A 22978-nucleotide genomic window follows, 5' to 3' on the forward strand; every position below is an offset into this window, starting at 1 on the left:
GCTCAATGGGTAGGGCACTGGCCCCGTATACCAAGGGTGGTGGGTTCGAACCCAGTCCCTGCCAAAGCTGCAACAACAACAAAAACAATACCTGGGCTTTGTGGCAGGCGCCTGTAGTCCCAGCTTCTCGGGAGGCTGAGGCAAGAGAATCGCCCAAGCCCAAGAATGACGCCACGGCGTTCTACCGAGGGTGACATAGTGAGACTCTGTCTCTAAAAATAAATAAATAAATAAATGAATAAATAACTATCACATGGAAAGAGCTTAACAGAGTGGTGGAGAGGTAGTCCTATGGGACCTGAGGAAGGAAGGATGTACAGAAGTTGTTTTCACCCCCAGAGGACCCAGGGTAGGTAGATGGAACGGTAACTAGCAGTGATTTCTCTGGTGTTAGGAATAGTTCTTACTTCTCCTGAGAATCTGACTTGTTTTAAGTTTTCAGATTTTTGTTCCATCTTTATTTGTTAGAGCCAAGTTTGTGACGTCCCTATAGCTCCTTTGTTGGCCTTTGTGATGTACACTTTTACATTCCCTTTTATAATGATTTCCCCCTGTCGTTTCTCTTTTCTCTCTCAGCTTAAAATTCACATTACCTTCATAATTTTTATAAATGCTTAAAATCCATTCTTAAGTCCACTCCAAAACAGAGGGTCATATTTGGAAACATACATACAAAACCCAGAATGAAATGAAATTGGAGTGGGGTCAAGATGGATACAAGTTAGGGCGCCAGCCCCATATGCCAGAGGTACAAACCCAGCCCTGGACAAAAACTGCAAAAAAAAAAAAAAGAACAAGAAGTTACAGAACAGGGTAGGCCACCCCTGTGTCCTGCTGCCACGGAAGGACTTGGCGTCAGCCTTCCAGAGGAAGCACAAGGCGTTCAGGTCAAGGATAGCAGAAGTTCAGCCTTGAAATTGCATTTTTCTTTCTATGTCCATGGCAGGTGACTAATCATATTTTCCCCCTTAGCTCACTGGAAACTTTAAAATATTCTTTGAACATAAAAGTACAGTCAACTAGTGCCAATAGATCCCAGCTTACAGATAAGCTGAAACTTCATTTTTGTCTATGCTGAGATGAAAGAGGGAAACAGAATTTACAGCACCTATAGGATTAGGTTAAGGAGAAAGACATTTACTTAATAAATACTGGCAGTTAATTAATGGGGGAACACCAGCTCAATTGGAGAATTAAAAATATGCATGGATACACTAAAAATTTTATGTTTTATATATATGCATGTGCATTTTTCAGTCTTTTGACATTGAACTAAGACTTTTCTTTTTCACTGATTTGGAACTCAGCATCATCCTTTTAGCATAAATCATACCTGTAAGAAAACATCTAAGATTTCCAGTCTGAACATCTTAAAATAAAACGAGCTCTTAATTATGCGTAAAAAATGCACTTTTTGAATAATTCTAGATACTTGTGACATTTTTACTCAATATTTTAAAGTTAACAGCCAATAGCAATATTTTAAATATAAATCCCATTTATCAAGTCTTTCTGTATTATTCAAATTAGTTTCCGCAGAAAGCGTTTTTTTCACACTCTATTTATATAATATTAATAAATTGCTTTATATACTGAGATTGACATTCCAACTTGTAGAAACAGTTTGTAAACCAGTGCTATTGATTTGCCAGTAGAAGAAGTAAATAAAAATGTTTGCAAATAGTTTAATGGCTGTAAGTGTTCACTATTTCTGGACATCAGTCTTCATAGAGGGAATGGTTGGTATTGGTTAATTGGGAAAGTATAATTACTAGAATTTCTGTTTTATTTCTTTATTTTAGAGACAGGGTTTCCTATGTTGCCCAAGTTGGCCCCAGTGATCCTCTTGCAGTCTCTCAACATGCAGGAATTGCAGGGTGAGCCACTGCACCTGGCCTCTATTTGTCTTTGATTAATTCCTATCTCCACCTGAAAAGATCATCCTCCAGATACCCCCACTGTTTTATCCAAGTCACTACTCAAATCTCTCTTTATCAGAGAACTCCTCCTGACAAACTCATCGAAAATAACCCTCAATTTCTCTATCATTATCCTGGGTTCCTTTTCCTCTCCATGTTCATCATAACTTGATTAATTATATATTCCTTTTCTGATCAGGTGTCTCTTCAGATCCCAGAACAGGCTTGGGAATCAATGCCTATGTGGGGTTCTTATTCATGCCTGAACTTTAACTGTTGCTAATAGGTCAGGAAGACAGGGATATGTCTGCCTCATGCCCTGTGTTTTTTCCAGCTTCTGGCTAATGCCCTAGAGTGATTCTTTCACTCACTATGTGGTCCGCACGTTTACACTGGGTGGTTTGTGCACCAAATATCCCATCAGAATGAAATCTCTTTCCAGCAAGTCCTGTTACATTTGTATGTTCAGGATTTAACCCCAGTGGTATGAATTCCTCACAGAATTTATTGTGTGATCCAAGATGTAGAGTTGGAAAGTGTTAGCTAATTGTGGGATATTCCCTGGAATGTATGATGAAGCAAATTATGGAAGTGCCTGTGTGTTGAAGGTGAGAATAAGCAGAGGTCTCTGAGACAGGAACAGAGGAAAGAGTTATTAATAGAATATTTGTGGAAAGAATCAAAATAATCAACTCTTTTAGCAACTTTAGCTTTTGGTGGATCAGATACGCATTGTTCCATAGCATCTTTTTTCTTTTTAGCAGATAAATAAGAATTTATTAAAATTACTGTTTCTAACAATACAAAAATTTAATATTAAGGTATGTTTGACTCACACCCTGGTATATGAAGCAAAGAGAAATATAATTAAGAACTGGCACTCCTTATCAAATGGGTTATAAAATATTTGGCAGATTTGCCTTTGTGTTATCCTGTCTCACATGCCATGTAAAGCTGTCATGAGCAAACGTTTTGACCCCAATCAAGAGCAAAGTATAACTTTATATCAATTTATTAACGAGAAGCTGTTCACGCTTGAAAATTAAAAATGAGCTATAAAGAGTACCATGTAAGACGTCCAAATACTGGTATTTAAATTTCTCTGAAGTAATTAAGCAAAAGAAGAGATGAAGACTTTATTTAAGATGAGAGGGCTAGTAAAGTGGATCCCGCTATGGCACAACTGTCCAGTCAATATTCTGCTCCTCTGAGATGACAGTTTGGAAAGGGCTTCAGACTCCTTTAAAAAATATCACACCCACTAGAATAAGATCACATACATTTATGCTGATTATTTTCCCTGCTTTTTTCCCCATTTATAAAGTTCAAAGGGCTTCTTAAAGTATGCTAAACTGCAATGTTTTCATCCTTTATTAAGGCAAGTTTGTGAAAATAATACACCAGATCTCTTCACAAACCTTCAGCATACATTTTTAATGTAAGAAACGTACGAGAAAATGTTTTATAAAAAAGCTCCTCAAAGACTGTGAGCCCAGTTGACTTTTAAAAGACGCTCCTTTCTTCATCCCAATTTCCAAGCAGTATTCATCACCTTTAGAGACAGTTTGGTTAAATGCTGGACAACATCCACTCAGCTCCAACCCTGAGGAATTTCTGCTGTGTGATGGGTGTTACCTGCCAGCTTACGGTCTGGCCTTTTGGAAGTTGTTCATTTTTTGCCTTTGTTTTAACTTGATGAGGCTGTGTTAGGAGTCTCACCTGAGACTGTACATCTCGATGCTGCAAAATTAACGGGCTGGTGGTTCTCCATGAGCCGCTCTGTACTGAGGGCATATTCAAACCGGCTACGGGTCATCGTCCTTCCCAGATTAACTCCCAGCGCCTCATGTGACTCGCCTAATACGCGCTGCTTTACAGCTGGGGTCTCCAGCGCCTCATGGCCGCTCATCGCCTGGACCGCTATGAACAGCCCTGGCGACAGTGCCTTCGGGGCCTTGGTTGCGAGGTGGCACCCACGGACGCAGTCCCCGGAGCCTCGGCCCTTGACTGCGCCCCGAGTGGAGGCCGCGGCAGGTGCATCGCCCGGGGCGCTCGGGGGCCACTGGGGTTTACCGTGTTCCAGGGTCATTACTGACTCCATTATTCCGTCTTAGACTGACTTCTATTTTTCTATGCAGTCTATTGTTCTAGATCTTTTAATATTTAATCGTTATTAACGTTTTTATGGAATTATATCTCGTTTCTTCAGTGGTAAAATATTTTGGAAAGCAGGCCCGCCTCCAGCGACACAGCACCTCCCCGCGCTGAGCGGCTGGACACCGGACGGTCGGTCGCCTCTGCAGCGTGATGACTCGTGGAGACACTTCGGGGGGTGCTGGGAAGCATCTGAAACAAGTGTTGAAAATTCAAACCCAACGTTATTACACGTTACGTACTTTATCCTCACATTTATACGTGTTGGCACCTGCTTACTTAGAAAGACTATGGAGGATGTGACTCAGGGTCACATAGAAAGCAGTTCAGGACTGGTTTGTCGGTAACATGACTTAATCGTTTAAAAAAGACAGCGTTTGATGAGTTCAGTTGTTTCCTTAAGCACAATTTTTATTTCCTGGGTTTTCTTTTTTATCCCTGCTAGTAGAAAATGATAAAAGCAGCAGAGTTTCAGTTTATTGCTGTGCCTGTCATCATTTCAAGGAAAAAAAAAAAAAAAAACTAGGACAAATCTAAATTTAGGATAATATGTAAGTGATTCTAACTTGTCCCAGAGTGAGTCTGTGACCTCTATGTCAACCAGGCTAAGAACTACAGAACATAGGATGTTCCAGCTCAAATTAAAGACATCCTGTCTCATGGAAAGGCTGCAAACAGACATTTTGTGGAGTGTACAGGTTTTTAAAGGAGAGTTTACCACTCAACCTGCTTGCCTTTTCTTCTCATTGATTTTTTTAATAGCAGAAATGTTTTCAAACTTCCGCCAGAAAATGGGTTTCTCTAAAGAACCACAAAGCTCCTTTGAGTAGCATATACGGGCATTCTCCTTGGTATCTCTGACCATAGAGCATCTTTTAAATTAGATATAGGTGCATTTGATTTTTATTATTCTTACCCATATGTAATGTTTCTGTGCTTCCAGAACTGTCTTAAAATAACACTGTAAGAGACTTCATTGCAAAGTGAGCTCCAGCCTTACAGAATACTTGAATTCTTTATTTTTCTTTCTTTTTTTTTTTTATTAAATCATAGCTGTGTACATTGATATGATCATGGGGCATCATACACTAGCTTCATAAACCGTTTGACACATTTCATCACACTGGTTGACATAGCCTTCCTCACCTCTACTATGAAACTAATTTAGGGCTTTCACATGAAAACTATAACCCAGTTACAACCTAAGAATAGGGGGAAGGGGGAAAGGAAGGGGAGGGAGGGGGGAGGTAGATAGAGGGAGGGGGACAGGCGGGATCACACCTGAGGATACTTGAATTCTTAACTTGAAAAATAAGTGCTAACTGGCTTACAAATCTGATGGCTCTGACTTCAGCAAAAAACTTGACATCATTTACCTCCTTGGGTAATATTATCCCCACTTCTTTGGGTAACAGCCTTAAGCACTGGCCTGCTTCTCTATCGTGTTATTTTTTTTAGAGAACTCCTTTACTTCCTAAGCTTTGAGTTTGCGTTTCTAAGTTGGCTTCAAAACCTTTATCAGCCTCACTTCTATTCAGTGCTGCAGACAGATGTTTACCTGCTGGTCATTTCTAATTATAAATCTACTCATGACAACCATTTTCAATGTCAAGAGCCAATGATAATATTGCATGTAACAACCTTCGCTCTCTTTTACATTTCCTAACTAGTCTTTTTTTTTTTTTTTGCAACGAAGTATTAAGTAATCATAATACTAGTAATGCAAAGAAAGTAACGTTCACATTGTCAGATAAGAGTTATGTCTATTATAGAATGCTTTGACTCTGAGGTTCAGTATGCAGGCATCAATTAACTACTTCTTATTATTTTTTCCCCAAGGTACCAAAGAATAGACAACTAATATTTATAAATAAAGATAAAAGATAATTTTAAAAAATAGATCATGCCAAATCTTATAGACAACAGAAAAATCAGAAATACTTCAAAATCATTCTACTTAATCTGGATACATCTTATATTAAAATTAGAAAAATATATTATTATAAAAGGGAAATGACAAACAGAATTCACTCATAAATGAGGATGCAGTATCCTGTATCCTAAACAACATATTGACAAGTTGAAGTAAAAATTAATGTTTAATTAATGTACTTAGGTCAAAATCGAATCCAATTTGTGTGAGAATTAGTCACTATTTTCATTCTTCTTGTTTTATTTTCTTTTCTTTACCCTCACCCTCTCCCTCTCTCTGTCTGCTCGCCCCTTCCCCCATGCCCCACCGTGTCATTAATTATCATTAATTGTCCTCATATCAAAGTTGAATACGTAGGGTTCATACTTCTCCATTCCTGTGATGCTTCACTGAGGATAATGTGTTCCACCTCCATCCAGGTTAGTACAAACGCTGCAAAATCTCCATTTTTTTTTTTAATAGCTGAATAATATTCCATGATATACATATACCACAGCTTGCCAATCCATTCTTGGGTTGAGGGGCATTTAGGCTGTTTCCACCCTTTGGTGATTATAAATTGAGCTGCAATAAACAGTCTAGTACAAGTGTCCTTAAGATAAAAGGGCTTTTTTTTTTTTTTCCCTTCTGGATAGATGCCCAGTAATGGGATTGCAGGATCAAACGAGAGGTCTAGGTTGAGTTCTTTGAGGTTTCTCCATACTTCCTTCCAGAAAGGTTGTATTAGTTTGCAGTCCCACCAGCAGTGTAAAAGTGTTCCTTTCTCTCCACATCCACGCCAGCATCTGTAGTTTTGAGATTTTGTGATATAGGCCATTCTTGCTGGGGTTAGATGATATCTCAGGGTGGTTTTAATTTGCATTTCTCTAATAATTGGGATGATGAGCATTTTTTTCATGTGTTTGCTAGCCATTCGTCTGTCTTCTTTAGAAGGTTCTTATCTCTCTCCCCCATTGGATCTATGAGATTCTTGGTTTTTTTTATTGTGGATTAATTGAAGTTCTGTATAGATCCTAGTTACTAAGCTTTTGTCTGATTCAAAATATGCAAATATCCTTTCCCATTGAGTAGGTTATTTATTTGCTTTGGTTGTTGTCTCCTTAGCTGTACAGAAGCTTTTCAGTTTAATTAAATCCCATTTGTTTATTGTTGCTGTTGTTGCTATTGCCATGGCAGTCGTCTTCATAAAGTCTTTCCCCAGGCCAATATCTTCCAATAAAATCCAGCATTTGATAAAATCCAGCATCCTTTTCTAATTAGAACACTGAAGAGTATAGGCATAGGTGGCACATTTCTTAAACTGATCGAAGCTATCTATGACAAGCCCACAGCTAATATTATATTGAATGGAGTAAAACTGAAAGCTTTTCCTCTTAGAACTGGAACCAGACAAGGTTGTCCTCTGTCACCATTACTATTCAACATAGTGCTGGAAGACTATGGAAGACTACAATTAGACAAGACAAGAAAGTAAAGGGCATCCAAATCAGAGCAGAGGAGGTCAAACTCTCCCTCTTCGCTGATGATATGATCTTATACTTAGAGAACCCTAAAGACTCAACCACAAAACTCTTGGAAGTCATTAAAAAATACAGTAATGTTTCAGGATATAAAATCAATGTTCACAAGTCAGTTGCTTTTGTATATGCCAACAACAGCCAAGATGAGAGGTTAAAGACACAACTCCCTTCACCATAGCCCCAAAGAAAATGAAATACTTAGGAATATACCTAACAAAAGAGGTAAAGGACCTCTATAAAGAAAATTATGAAACATTAAGAAAGGAAATAGCAGAGGACTTTAACAAATGGAAGAACATACCATGCTCATGGTTGGGAAAATCAACATTGTTAAAATGTCTATACTTCCCAGAGCAATTTACCGATTCAATGCCATCCCTATTAAAATACCAACATCCTATTTTAACTTGGAAAAAATGATTCTGTGTTTTGTATGGAACCAGAAAAAAACCTGTATAGCTAAGGCAGTTCTTAGTAATAAAAACAAAGCCGGGAGTATCACCATACCAGATTTTAGGCTGTATTACAAGGCCATAGTGGTCAAGACAGTATGGTACTGGCACAAAAATAGAAACATAGATATTTGGAATTTGAACAGAAAACCAGGAAATGAAACCAGCAACTTACAGTCAACTAATCTTCAATAAACCTAACAAGAACGTCCACTGGGGGAAAGACTCCCTATTGAATAAATGGTACTGGGAGAACTGGATATCCACATGTAAAAGATTGAAACTGGACCCACACCTTTCTCCACTCACAAAAATTGATTCAGATGGATAAAGGACTTAAATTTAAGGCATGAAATGATAAAAATCCTCAAAGAAAGAATAGGAAAAACATTTCCTAATTATTCTTGATAGTAATATTGAGGATGCTGTGAATAAAGTTGCAGATGCTGGAGAGAAGCTGTGCTGGAGGCTGCGCAGTAGACTCAATGCACAGTGGAAGTTGTAAGTGATGTCCAGCTTGGGTATCAATCTGCGTCAGGGACACGTCCATTCTCTTCATCTGATCAGGCAGCTGAAATACACTTCCCTAATGACATCATTTCTGTCCCTCTTTCCTTTTATCTGATCCCACATGTCATTTGTGGTTTTAGTCATCACTTCTTTTATCTTATAGAAGATGCCATTTTCAGTAAGAAAGGTCAACAACTTATCAGATAAACTTTTTAGCTGAATAAACTTCTGAGAAGTGTCTAAAAAATTGAACTTCTTTATTCTATAAAATGCCTCAAAGCCACTGTTCCTGTGACATACACACACACACACTTTTTTGTCATTTAGATAGACGTATGCTCAGCGTTTCCTCAGGGAATTAGTCTTTTTAATAAAGAGTATTTTTCTGAAGACATATTCCAATGCCATCCCTCCAATATCAATGATTGAAAATGAAGAGTGTTCATATTTTATTATGATTTCAAATTCAGATCATGATAATTAGTGTTCTGTGCATTTGAATGTACCTTCCAGGTACCAGTATGATCTAGTAGAAAATGTGTGGTGGTTGTACTCATCAGACTGGGCATTAAATCCTAACTCATTAAAATTTTTGGGTCAATCACTTCCTTGAAGAATTACCCCAGATAAGTCATTTATCTCTGCAAATACAAGATTTTTCACCTTTTGATAATGATGGAAAAAATGTGCATCTTGTGTATTTGCTTTAAAGGTTAAAGATAATTTGTGTAAAGTGCCCTGCACATAAAATATATTCAAAGAAGGGTAGCTAGGATTTCTGAGGTCACTGGTATTATTTCCAACCATCTTCTCAATTTTATTTTGGTGATTAATTTTCTGTGCCTGCTGAAATAGGTTTCCATTCTATAGCATACAAGATTTCATCCAGTTTTTGTTCTTTTATTTATTCTACCAGTATTTGCTGAGCACAGGGGTGCTCAGGAACTATGCTAGACATGGATGGAAAAGCCCAAAATTGTTTTAGAGCTCCAGCTCTAAATAGAAAGGCAGATAAGTAAAAGAAATATTTAAAAAAAAATTTATGAGTACTTGAAATATCTGCAGAGCTACAGGACCATTTGCCATAACAGATACCCCAGTGCTATTTGAATAATTTATCCCGGTTAGCCAGGCCTTCTCACCTCTTCTTGGCCATGTGCCGTGCTTTTCATCCTTTGTCATGATCCTTCTCTTCTGGGTTCTTAAGAAATGGATGAGAAGTATAAATTTATTTTCGTCAGAGACACACAAAGACAAGGTCTATGGAGGGAGGATAACGATCACCCAGCAGACTGTTGGCAGCTATGTTCCCACGGAAAGAATGGGCTGATGTGTCCATTTTCAATGTATCCTTCTTGAGGTCTAATTCACACTGTCCACTGCACATAGTTAATACGTACGAGTTGATAACTTTGAACTATGTCTTTATCCACAAAACCCTTACATCAATCACAATAAGAACATATTCATTATCTTATGGGTTTACTTCTGCTATTTTTTTAATCCCTCCCACCTGCCCCTTCATGTCCCTTTTCATTACCAGGAAACCACTCATGAGCTTCCTATCACTTATAGATTAATTTACATTTTCTAGAGCTTTATTTAAATGAAATTAAACTATATACTCTTACGTTTGTTTGTTTTCATTCAGTATGATTAGCGATTCATCCATGATCACATCTGTACACAGGTACTGATACCTGTATTTTCATTTATTAATAACTTGTTTCTTTTAATTAATAGTATATCATTGTGTGGATATACCACAATTTATTCTAGGTTTTCAGTTTTTGTTGATTATAAATAAAGCTGCGATGAATATTCATGTACCTACTTTGTATGAATGTGTCATTTTTGGAAAAGCTTCTATTCTGGTCTTTTGCCCACTTTTATGGGTTTTTTAAATTGTTTTCTTGCTGATTTGCTTGAGTTCATTGTAGATTCCAGTTATTAGCCCCTTATTGGATATGCGGCAAGTGAATAATTTCTCCCATTCTTTAGGTTGTCTGTTTTGTTAATTGTTTCCTTGACTGTACAAAAATTTGATTTAATTCAATCACATTTCATATATTTAGTTTCATTGTTTCTGTGATTACCCCTGGGGTCTTCTTCACTAATTCTTTGCCTGTGCTGATACTTATAAGACTTTTTTCAATATTTTCGTCTATAATTCTTATGGTTTCATGTGTGAGATTTAAGTCTGTAATCCCTCATGAATTCCTTTTAGTGAGTGGTGAGAAATCTGGATTCTGTTTCAATCTTCTACACACAGCTACCCAATGTTCCCAGCAACATTTACTGAACTGGGCTCTCTTCCCCAGTGTACACTGCTGTCCACTTTGTTAAAGATCACATGGCAATATGTGGGTGGTTTTATATGTGGGTTCTCTGTTCTGTTCCACTGGTCTATGTCTCTATTTTTGTGCCCATACCATGCTCTTCTAGTTTCTGTAGTCTTGAAATGTAATTTGAAGTCTGGTAAAGTGATACCTCTAGATTTGTTCCTTCTTCATGGTTGCTTTGGCTATTTGGTTTTTTTCTGGTTCCAGATGAAGCACAGAATTATTTTTCCTGAATTTGAAAAATATGGTGTTAGTATTTTGATGGAGATTGCATTGAATCTGTAAATCACTTTGGGTAGAGTGGCATTTTAACAATGATGATTCTCCCAATCCATAAGCATGATATGCTTTTCCATATGTTTACATTATTTGGAATTTCCTTCCTCAGTGGCTTGTAGTTCTCTTTGCAGAAATACTGGTTACATGTGTTCTAGGCACTTTATTTTCTTCACTGCTTTCATGAAAGGTGCTGAGACTTTGATTAGATTCTCAGCTTCACTGTTGATGGTGTACAGGAATGCTACTAATTTCCATATATTAATTTTGTAACCTGAGACTTTGCTGAATTTATTTATCAATTCCGGGAGTCTTTGGGTGGAATCTTTGGGGTTTTATAAATATACAGTTACATAATCACTGAAGAGTGATAGTTTGACCTCTTCTGTCGCCAGTTAGATGCCCTTGATTTCCTTCTCTTGTCTGATTGCTCTGGCAAGGACCTCCAGCACCTGTTGAATAGGACGGGTGACAGTGGACATTCTTGTCTTATTGATAACAAAGCATTGATGAATGCTTTCATCTTTCCCCCATTCAGTATGATGTTGGCTGTGGGTTTGCCATTTATGGCTTTTATAATTTTAAGATATGTTCTGTCTGTATTTTTTAAAGACGCTTTATCATAAAAGGATACTAAATTTTGTCAAATGCTTTTTCTGCATCTATTAAGGTAATCATATGATTTTTATTTTGGGTTCTTTTTATGTGGTGGATCATGTTTATGGATTAAATGTGATTGAAATATCCTTGCATCCCTATGATGAAGCTCACGTGGTTGTGGTGAATTATTGTTAATTTATGTGCTGCAGAATTCAGCTTGAATCCTCTTATTGAAGATTTTTGTGTCTATATTCATAAGGGATATAGGTTTATAGATTTCTTTTTTGGTGTGTTCTTTCCTGCCTTTGCTATCAAGGCAATACTGGCTTTATAGAATGAGTTGAGTAGGATTCCTTCCTTCTCAATGTTATAAAATAATTTCTTCAGTAAGTGTCTTTTGAAATATTTTGACTTGGCTTGGTGCCCATAGCTCTGCGTAGGGCGCCAGCCACATACACCAGGGCTGGCAGGTTTGAATCCAGCCTGGGCCTACTAAACAACAAAGACAACAACAAAAACAAAATATCTGGGCATTGTGGTGGGTGCCTGTAGTCCCAGCTACTTGGGAGGTTGAGGCAAGATAATGGTTTAAGCCCAAGAGTTTGAGGTTGCTGTGAGCTGTGACACCATGGAACTCTACTGAGGGAAACATAGTGAGACTGTCTCAAAAAAAAAAATATATCTTTTGATCATTTTTTAGGTTGTATGATTTTTAAACTATTGTTTCAAATGTTCTTTGTGTATTCTGGATACAAGTCCTCTATGAGATATATCATCTGCAATTATATTTCCCATTCTTTGGCTTGTTTGTGTGTGTTCTATGAAAAGCAAAAATTCTTTTCTTTTTCTTTCTTTTCTTTTTTAGACAGAGTCTCACTTTGTCATCCCAGAGAGAGTACAGTGGTGTCACAGCTCACAGCAATCTCAAACTCTGGGGCTTAAGCAATTCTCTTGCCTTAGTCTCCCAAGTAGCTGGGACTACAGGTGCCCGCCACAATGCCCAGCTATTTTTTTGTTGTAGTTGTTTAGCTGGCCCAGGCCAGGTTCAAACCCACCACCCTTGGTGAATGTGGCTGGCACCTTAACCACTGTTCTACAGGCACCGAGCCGAAAAGCAAAAATTCTTAATTCCAATAAAATCCACTGTGACATTATTTTTTCTTTAAGGATCATGGTTTTGGAATTGTTAAGAATTATAACAGACTGTTGCCTAACCCATAATTATAAAATTTTCTTCCATATGTTCTTTTAAAAATTTTACAGTCTTAAAATTTATATTTAGGTCTAAAGTACATTTTTATTTAATTTTGTATGTGATGTTGACTACAATGGCCATAATTTTCAATGATGTGTTTTGGACACCATACTATATATTATAATAGGATGAACAAAATTGAGGAGTATGGAAAACTGGGAGGTAAGAAAAATATATGACAGAATCAGGGGAGGAAAAACATTATAATATGCTTGACTAATGATTTTTGTGTTGGGTCCAATAAATTAAGTGCTTAAATTCAGGTTGAGTAAAACATAGCTTGATAGCAGAAGTTAAGTATAAAGAGAATAAATTAGCAATTTTAGGTATCTTAAAAGCAATATTAAATAAACTATTTTATGTTATGAAATACTCTTTGCTTCAGCATATTGTACCAGTCTACTCTAGTTTGTTTTCCAACTTTGTACTCCAACATTATTTTTCATAAATGTTGAAATCTCACTCACCCCCCATGGCTTCACAGTTTTTCTTCAGCATTTCTGCTACAAATGCTGAGCTGTGCTTGTCTTTCAAACTCTGTACCTTGAAATATATGGACTGATGTCACTTTCTTCTAACTCAGATATTTCAAATTCAGAATTTTAAGTTCAAATCTTAACCAGGATGGATCCTTCTGTCTTCACAGAAATTACTCTCTTCTGGGCAGAGTGAGTTGACACTCCTCTGCTCTGTCACTTCAGGTACACCTCTCTCCAGCACTGCATTGTATGTAAGCATTTAGCTTTTCTACACCACAGTCAATGGTTACTACTCTTTTTTTTTATTTTATTTTTAATTTTTTTTTTATTGTTGGGGATTCATTGAGGGTACAATAAGCCAGTTTACACTGATTGCATTTGGTAGGTAAAATCTCTTTTGCAATCATGTCTTGCCCCCAGAAGGTGTGGCACACACCAAGGCCCCACCCCTCTCCCTCCTTCCCCCTTAAGAAAAGAGGTGACTCTTTATCAAGGGATGACAAACAAGAACTCATTCAGGGAAGAAGAATGAAGATACTAGAAGATTAAAAATCTTAGCTTAAAAAAATTTAATGAAGCTAAGGGCCTTTGCAGAAAATTCAGGGTGGGGGGCTAGGTTATCTGAAGGACTTTATGTGTGGAAATGGAGTCAGATGCCCAGATTCAGAGACCTGTAGTACAGCATGATATAGATATGACATTGTGAGGTAACTATAATGAGAAACTTGCTTTTAAATAGTTACAGTTGATGGAAGTAGAATTATCCATTTTAAGAGCTTATTATTGTCAGCAGAGCTTGTTCAATATATATTCTATGACTACTTGGCAAAAATGTTACAGATGAATTCAAAACATTTGGTGACTCTAGATGAAAGTCCATGTGCAAAAATGTGTGATTATTTAAACTTGGAACCCTGAACTCTTTATTCAGTCATTATCCAAGACTTGGAGAATTTTCACAAATGTCTCCCCATCCTCTATAGCCCCTTCCCTTCCTGGTACATTTGATTGCATGCCCTTTCACTGGTATTACCAGACTGTAAAGGAAAAAGAATTCTAGCAATTAAGGTGGTTTGGTCCTTAATTGCCATTTTTTGCATCAATGCCTATATTTTCTAATTCATTATGTACACAACAGAGATAGCTTGAAGATTGCTATACCAATCTTACACTTGCTCCAAAATTCTCCATGAGGATACTTCACTAGGAATCATGGCCTGTAACTGAAAGTTGTGGAGCTTGTTCTAACTGCCTCTACCATAGTCTTATTCATTTCCTCTGATCCTTTCAACAATCCTGTGAAATATTAGTATTATCCTTATTTTCCACACTGAGAAATTTGCTCAAATTCATTTAACTAGTAACTGGCAAGGATGGAAATGCACTTTCGTCTGATTCCAAAACCCAATTGTTAAACATGATGCTTTACAATCTTTCCAAACACTGTTCTGGCCCTTAGAACTTGGATTGTTCAACCTGTTTGCCAATCCCTATTTTCCACTGATTATTGGCCTACATTAACTTATTTTAAATGAATCAATCTGTTCATCATCCTTCAATCATTTCTGATCTATTTTCAATATAATAGGGCAACTTTATTTTCAGTATCATAGGGCAAATTTCTTAGTTTTTCTGAGCTTTAGTTCCTTTCTGTAGAATGAATATAGGTAATACGACTTATTTCGTAGGACTAATGGATTAAACGAAATACTTATATAACATCTTTATATAGTCCAAGAATCTATTAAGTTTTCAGTAAACATTTTAGCAATCATTATAATCATTACTGTTACACACTCCACAAAATCTAATGAGAATTATGTAACTATATTTTTGAAATTTATAATAAAAGCACCAGGTAGATTCACACTTGATCCTAGTAGGTATTTATGAATGCACTGTAACTCTTACTATGGAGGGATTCCTAAATGCAAATACACTGAGTTATTTCTGGCCTATTTTGCATATGGGCCCTCTAGGAAAAATTATCTGAGTATCATTTATTAAAATTAGTCTACATTAAAATATTGTCATAGTATTTGTTTTATTAATGTAGTATTGTATACATATGCCATACGTTTATAATGTTATATATTGAATTTTAACTAAAGATTCAATTTCAAGACAATTTAGCATTTTTCCCCCAAGTAGTTTTAGGGCATAGTAAGATAAAATGTGTGAATTTTAATATTCTGGATATAAATGACAAGAGGATCTACAAAAGTTACAAAAACTGTTTAGTGGGGCGGCGCCTGTGGCTCAGTCGGTAAGGCGCTGGCCCCATATACCGAGGATGGCGGGTTCAAACCCGGCCCCGGCTGAACTGCAACCAAAAAATAGCTGGGCGTTGTGGCGGGCGCCTGTAGTCCCAGCTACTTGGGAGGCTGAGGCAAGAGAATTGCTTAAGCCCAGGAGTTGGAGGTTGCTGTGAGCTGTGTGATGCCACGGCACTCTACCGAGGGCCATAAAGTGAGACTCTGTCTCTACAAAAAAAAAAAAAAAACTGTTTAGTGCACCCACATTTTGTGTATATAAGTGTTATCTTCTTTATTTTAGATAATATCTGATTTAAAGAAAACTAGCTTGGGGGGGTGACATGAAAGAGAAAAATAATAACTTTAATTTAAAGTTTTGTATTTTTGTATTTTTATGTTTTCTACAGTAGGAATTTTAAAATATGACGCGTTAACTTACGGATAGTAGGAAGCATAAACACATACCAAGTATTTACAAGGTGCAATGGGACAAGATGTGGAAGTGAAATTGGCTAGAGAGGGAAGTGGGACAGGTCAAGAGCAGAAAGAAAGCGCAATCAGAAGACTGCCAAATTTCTGAAATTTCAGTGCAGCTTGTAGACTGAGGGACGCTGGTAATAATATGTCAATGGGAATGCCTGTGGCAATGCTGGTTGTGTTTTTATCAATGTAAAAGAGGATGTTTGTAAAGATTGATATGAGTGTTTTGAAGTCTACTCCTATTGTTCTTAAGTATCTTTGATCCTCAATTACAGGCCCTATTCCCTATTCCCTTTGTGACTATTATTTGAAAATGGTAGTTAAACATGGTTTACCTTCTATTTTTCACTCTGTATTCAATGCCTTATTTTTTGAAGTTGTGTTATGGATGGTGTGCAAGTGTGTGTGCACATGAGTGTGTTCACGCACATGTAGGTAACACAAACATGAGTATTCTGTTTCTGTTCTTATGGGAGCCATAGCCTACAGTTTTTTTTGTCTTCATCTAGTGACCAAATAGCCTTTAATCAACATATGCAAAACATGTATTAGCAACACTCATGTGCTACTTAAGACCATCTGTAATATCTGTAATATCTGTGTGTCAGATGAAAGAGAAAAACTGGTTATGTTCTACATTTAACGACTTAATCATTACTGTTTAATACAATATCAAAAATACAATACGCTCACCTGAATACCTAAATGAAAAAGAAAATAAGAAAACATTCTTTCAAGTTTTTTTTTTCCTTAATGAAGTCAGTCTGTTAAGGGAAAAGGCTTTCTGAAATGGAAGAAATCTTTATTTAAAGCAAAATGTGATTTTGTCAATTTTTTTCAGCAATGTGAGTGTGCATGCTTGGGAGTCCATGAATTTATAAGTATAAATATATTTAAATATATAATAGTTTATTTAAATTCAGAATTTTGTAGCATAAATGTAGAGCATAACCACTTTCAAGTATTTCTTGTCTGGAACTCTTGAAGTTAAAATCACTGCATTCCTAAAATGTAATCTGTTTCAATATTGATGAGGTGGTGCGGGGAGTGCTCACAGCAGTGCAGTTTGCTCAAGGAAGGGCTGTCGTTTGGCACAACATAGGGCCAACCCAGGGAAGCACAGCATTGCCTGCAGACTGAAGGCAAGAGGGGACAGCCATCAGAAGAGTTCACTGGTGCTGCATTAGAGGAGTGTGAAAACTTGTAGAATGTGGGCGTGGCAGCCCTCAAGGACTGCCTGACATTCTCCAGTACAAGTGATGAAGTGACTGCCTTGGTGTCCAAAGTTACAGGAGCATGAACACCTGCATCTGTGCTCACTGCCTACTGAAGATAGCAGGAAGGCACCTCATTCCAAGGACTAGTCCACCAGGCCCTACAAGTTTCTCCAGCCCTTAGGTTCATTCGTGTGTCCAACGTGCTTGAGGGACAACACAAACAGCCTGCCTGCACCATGCTGGCTACTAATCACCCATGAAACTGTGAAAGACATGCTATGCTAGTCATCAGGAGCGGTGAGCTTGCTGTGCCTCCTTTGCAGAAATGCGCAGTATTTGGGCAATTCTATAAACATGAACGCCAGAACTCCTGGGGTCCTGGAATGGTTCCACTGCCGGAGGCCTGAGCGTCCTGGAGGAGGAAATGGAGATGCGGCCCATGTAAATTCTGACAAGGTCCCAAGGGCGCTCCACTCATACGTCACTGTCATCCTCAGAAGTTTGCAGGTGACGAGACTTTTCTTCGAAAAAGCCAAGTGTGCAGACCTCCTGAGGCCTGGCGGCAGGGTCGGAGCCTCCGTGTTTAAGTCTAGCCTGCGCTTTCTCCAGTGCACGCTTCTAACTCACTGTTGGAGTTTCAGCGGGATAATTCATCAGCATCGCAGGATGCTAGCAGAACCCTCCCACACCCCCGAAACGCAACACCCAGAAAGGCCTTCAGACGCTACTAAGGCTCTTTAGGGGCAGCAAAATCATCCCTAGTTGAGAACCACTGTTTTACCATTTGTTTATTTCTATGAGTAACATATGAGCCTTCCACTGTTTCCACTGAATCCTCTGGGTATTAAAAGAGTTCTCTCATTTTTACTACCCAGACTTTATTGTCTTCTAGCTTTATATGAGCTCTGGAAATTGCTTTCTTTACAGTTCCCTGAGTTTTTTTTTTTTTTTTTTTTTTCAGTTAACCTTGTGAAGTTTCTGCCTATGCATTTGTGGCTTAATATTTAGCAGCAGATTCAAGGAAGAGCCTATGAAAATTTCTTGAGTTCCATCCTTCTGTAGCTTCCATTTCCTGTCAAATTGTGCTGCAGATTTCACCACTGTTCTCCACCAAATGCTCATCCCTATCTCTTTGTTTCAGTCCAGATTCCAAACAACTGCCAATTGCCACGGTCCAGAGGAATCTCTCGGACAAACCCAGGATACATTTCATTCTTTCCTCCATCACAGTGAGACCCTGTCTGCTGACTGAAACTTGAAAACCGTTGCTCAAATTTGTATTATTTTTAAATTTTATTTTAAACTTTTATTTATTTTGTAGCATTGTTGTTTGCTTTAAATGTTCCATGTATTTCGTTTAGTATTCTAGTTGTCTGTGTCGGCAAGGTAAGTCCAGTCCCATTTACCTCATCATAGCTGGAAGAAGAGTTCCTTCCTGCCCACCCTCTTCTTAAGATAAACTTCTGGGCCAAGTTTTCAGTTTTTTCCATCTTTATCTTCTCACTTCCCTCCTCACTCTGACTCGCTCTAATCTGTTTTCACTTTCATCACTACACTGAATTGCTCCAGCACCACTGAATGATTTCTGTATCTCTTAAGTCACTTGGCATTTTTTTTCTTTCGCTCTTCAGGTGTCTAACCTTTCAGCAGAGTTAGGCATTTTTGATTACTATCTCCTTCCTTGGAAGAAAACAAAAGCAGAAACAAAACAACAGAACGAAACCAAATCTACTCTGTTTTCAAGACACCTGTCATCCTGGCTGTCCTTCCACATTGCTGGCAACATCTTTACAGTTTTCCTCTTTTCCTTCCAGTGGTTAGAAACCCCACAGCTTGGACCCAGACCCCTCAGCTGGGCTTACGCATTCTACGTTCACTTGCTAACTGGACACCTGCATGAAGAAATTCCAAAGAATACCAAAGGTGCTATCTCAGAGACATACCACTTGCCACAAAACAGGACGTCCCTCCTGAGTGCCTTATCCATCTGCCAGTGCTGATAAAGCCATCTTCAACAACTTTCTCACCTTCACTCCTGCGCCATCCATCACTAAGTCCTGTCAGGAAATTGAACCTCCTAAATAGCTTCTAAGTTCATTAACTTCTTCCCCTTCTATCCCTTATTAAATCAACTTCATATTTTTCAAGTCTATTGCAACAGCTTTCTAAGCAATCCTTCTTTATTTGCACTGGCTTCTATAGAACCATTTTTTTTTTTTTTTTTACCCTGGAGCCAGAGTAATCTCAAAATGCAATCTAGTTATAACAACCCCTGCTTAAGTGGGTTGGGTGGTATCCAATTGCTTTTAGAATAAAGATGAAAATCTTTAATATGACTTGCTAAAACCTGCTGGATATGTCTGTCTTTCCTTTTCTGCACTCAAATTTTACTGGGCTGTTTTCAGTTCCTTGAGTTAAATGCTTCAAAGAGAGCCTTTCTCCTGCATTCCCATGCATTTGCATAAGTGAGCTCTTTTTTTCTAGAACCCATCCCTGTTCATCACCAGCCCTCTCCTCCAACTGCGTATCTGCAGGTATTTCAGTTCCCGGGCTATTTCCTAAAATCAGGCTTTTGTTGACCAGGTTCGCTTCTTCCATTTTAAGTTCTTACAGAAACTTCATATGTTCTATTTCTGAGGCGATCCTTTAGCTTTTGTTTGTCTCTACAACTGTGCAGTGACCTTCATGACAGGCACCTTTATCCTGTTCCAGATGTTTTTCCTGTTGTATGCGCAGGTGAATGGCCAAATGAGTGAATGGTGGGATTATCTTATTGACAAAGTTGGAAGTCAAAACCATGCAAACATACAGCACTACCTGATGTTTATTTAAAATAAGTAGAGTATTGTGACATGCATTAAAAATCATTTTCAATGTATTCTGCAGAAAGAATTGATTTCAATTTCCCCTGCATAATTTGTGTGCTTCTGATCCACAGTTTTACCTGACACGTTGTTTTTATTAAAGAATGAAAAGAAAGGGCGGCGCCTGTGGCTCAGTCGGTAAGGCGCAGGCCCCATATACCGAGGGTGGCGGGTTCAAACCCGGCCCCGGCCAACCTGCAACCAAAAAATAGCCAGGCGTTGTGGCGGGCGCCTGTAGTCCCAGCTGCTCGGGAGGCTGAGGCAAGAGAATCGCTTAAGCCCAGGAGTTGGAGGTTGCTGTGAGCTGTGTGAGGCCACGGCACTCTACCGAGGGCCATAAAGTGAGACTCTGTCTCTACAAAAAAAAAAAAAAAAGAATGAAAAGAAAACCTGTTTTGACACCTCATTACTCAATACCCTCTGATTTCCAGTCCTCAGCCCGTCTGAACTGCATTAACAGGAGCAACTCTCGTTTTTCAGATTCCTTTGACTCCTTCACTTCTTTAGCATGACCGGCCCAGTTTCTGTCGGAGTTAGTTGCCCCTGCCCTGTTCTGCCTTTCTTAGTCTGCTGTTGTGTCCTGATTTCTTTCATTGGAATACCTTGCCATGGTTAAGCACTTTTATGAAGAAGTTGCTATAAATCTTTAAGTCACTCTAAAACAGAATTTCCACCATTTCTGCTTTGTGAAGTTACAACAGCTCATCCGCTGTTTCTCTCTTTATCCTCTCCCATCCTCTGCCAAATAAATAGAAGCCATGAGATAATGGTTGCTATGTTTATTTGATTATGTCCTCACTAGATTCAAATGCCACTCTTTCTTATGTCTGGTTACTCTGGTCTGTATCCCTGTGACAACTCCTCCAAGCTGGTTGTATATTAGGCGGGTCCCCTATTCCAATCTCATCTCTATGTTAGGAAACAAGTAACTTACTATTCTCCTGCCTCCTGTCTGGGGTGGGGAATGATTAAATGTGTTTTACTTTTACCCTTGTTTTCTTAAAATATGTTATTTTCTATTCTCTGTCTTTTATCTTTGAAAGAAAATAGACTTCATATTTTCAAAGGCTAATAGCTCTCTACTTAAAATTTACAACTGTCCCCTTTCCTTGTGTGTTATGGATCTTTATTGTCAGTAGCGCCCTATCATATATCCATCATCTGTATGTGGAGCAGGTGTGTGTGTGTATATTTGTGTGCACATAATGATGGAATCGTCTTAAATTGACAGTAACGCTGGAGATCAAGAGCATGCCCAGCACAGGGCTATCCAGACACGCAGGAGTACATGCCCATCGAATGCTGTCCTTGCTTTACTACCTGCGTTCTTAAGCTGAGTCATGTGAATTTTGCCTCTAAATTCTACTAGAATTGCTTTTGAGAGTTCTCGACAACCTCCCAGCAGAGCCGCCATATCCTCTTCTAAGATTTCACGTTTCTGAAATTCCCCATGGCATTTGATAGGGACGGGCAACCTCTCTATGAAAGACCTGTTCTTTGTATTTGTGATTTTGTTCTCACCTGACATCACCTTTCAGTTCTTTACTGGATGTGATTCCCTTTCTTCTCCCCTCAAAAATAAATCTCTATAAGTGAGGGTTTCTCTTGCAATATTAGCATCTTTAACTCACACATTTCAATCAGTTTTTGATCTCTGTTAAGGATCCTATGTGACTCTATTCTCTTCCTTTTAAGTAACTGAAACATCTCTAGCAAAGGCTTAGTTGCTCAAGCCTCAAACACATAATGTCTAAAACTGAACCATCGTACACTTTAAGGCCTCCCCACTTCTCAACTACTTTACTTGTGAAAGGAGAGAACTGGGTTCTGAGGCATTAGGCTTGGACATTTGGGGACATCTTCAACTTCTCCTTTCTCCCATACAGGTAAGCGGTAAGTCACTTTAACTCTTTAAAAACATATAAACCAAAACATGGCACATTTTGGAGTGTATATGATTTCATAAAGATTAACCAATAACTCATCAGAATAATTTTGTGTGTGTTGGGGTGAGGAGTTGGGCATCACCTTGTAGCATCTGACTCTGCGCTGCTGGACAGTCACAGAATCCTCGCTGGATACAAGGTGTAGCCTCGTCCTCACATGTCCGCTGATAGAATGCTTCCACTTACAATACTACATTCTGGTTTTTACATCTTTTGTCAAGCTATGCCAAGGATGATGTTTTGAGAAATGGTTCCCAGTTTTAACTCTTCACCTTGAACATCCAGATACAGATATACACTACAAGCAAGTCTCATTTTGTAGCTTTATGGTAACTGAGGTGAGTGGAAGGAGACGGTTCTTACACACATGCGTATAGAGGATAACACGGTGTCCCCCACCCCAAATCCATGTAACTTGTGAACATAACCTTTTTTGGAGAAAAAGTCCTTTGCAGACATAAGTTAAACACCCTGAGATGAGAAGATCACCTTGGATAACCCAAGTAGGCTGTAGAGCCAACCACGGCTTTCCTTACTAGAAAGGCAGAAGGAAACGTCAAACTGACTTTTCTTATGAGAAAGGCAGAAGGAAACCTCAACTGAATAGAGAAAGACACCATGAGTGGAGGGGACAACGTGCTGAGGAAGCCAGAACCCTGAGAGACGTGAGTACTGTGAGCCACTGGAAGCTGGAGGAAGGCAGAGAACGTCTTCGCTCCTGGGGCCTCTAGAGAGAGTGTGGCTTGTGGACCACTTGATTTTGGACATCTGACCTC

This window comes from Nycticebus coucang, chromosome 12 (genome assembly GCF_027406575.1).
Source record: "Nycticebus coucang isolate mNycCou1 chromosome 12, mNycCou1.pri, whole genome shotgun sequence".
Lineage (NCBI taxonomy): Eukaryota > Metazoa > Chordata > Mammalia > Primates > Lorisidae > Nycticebus > Nycticebus coucang.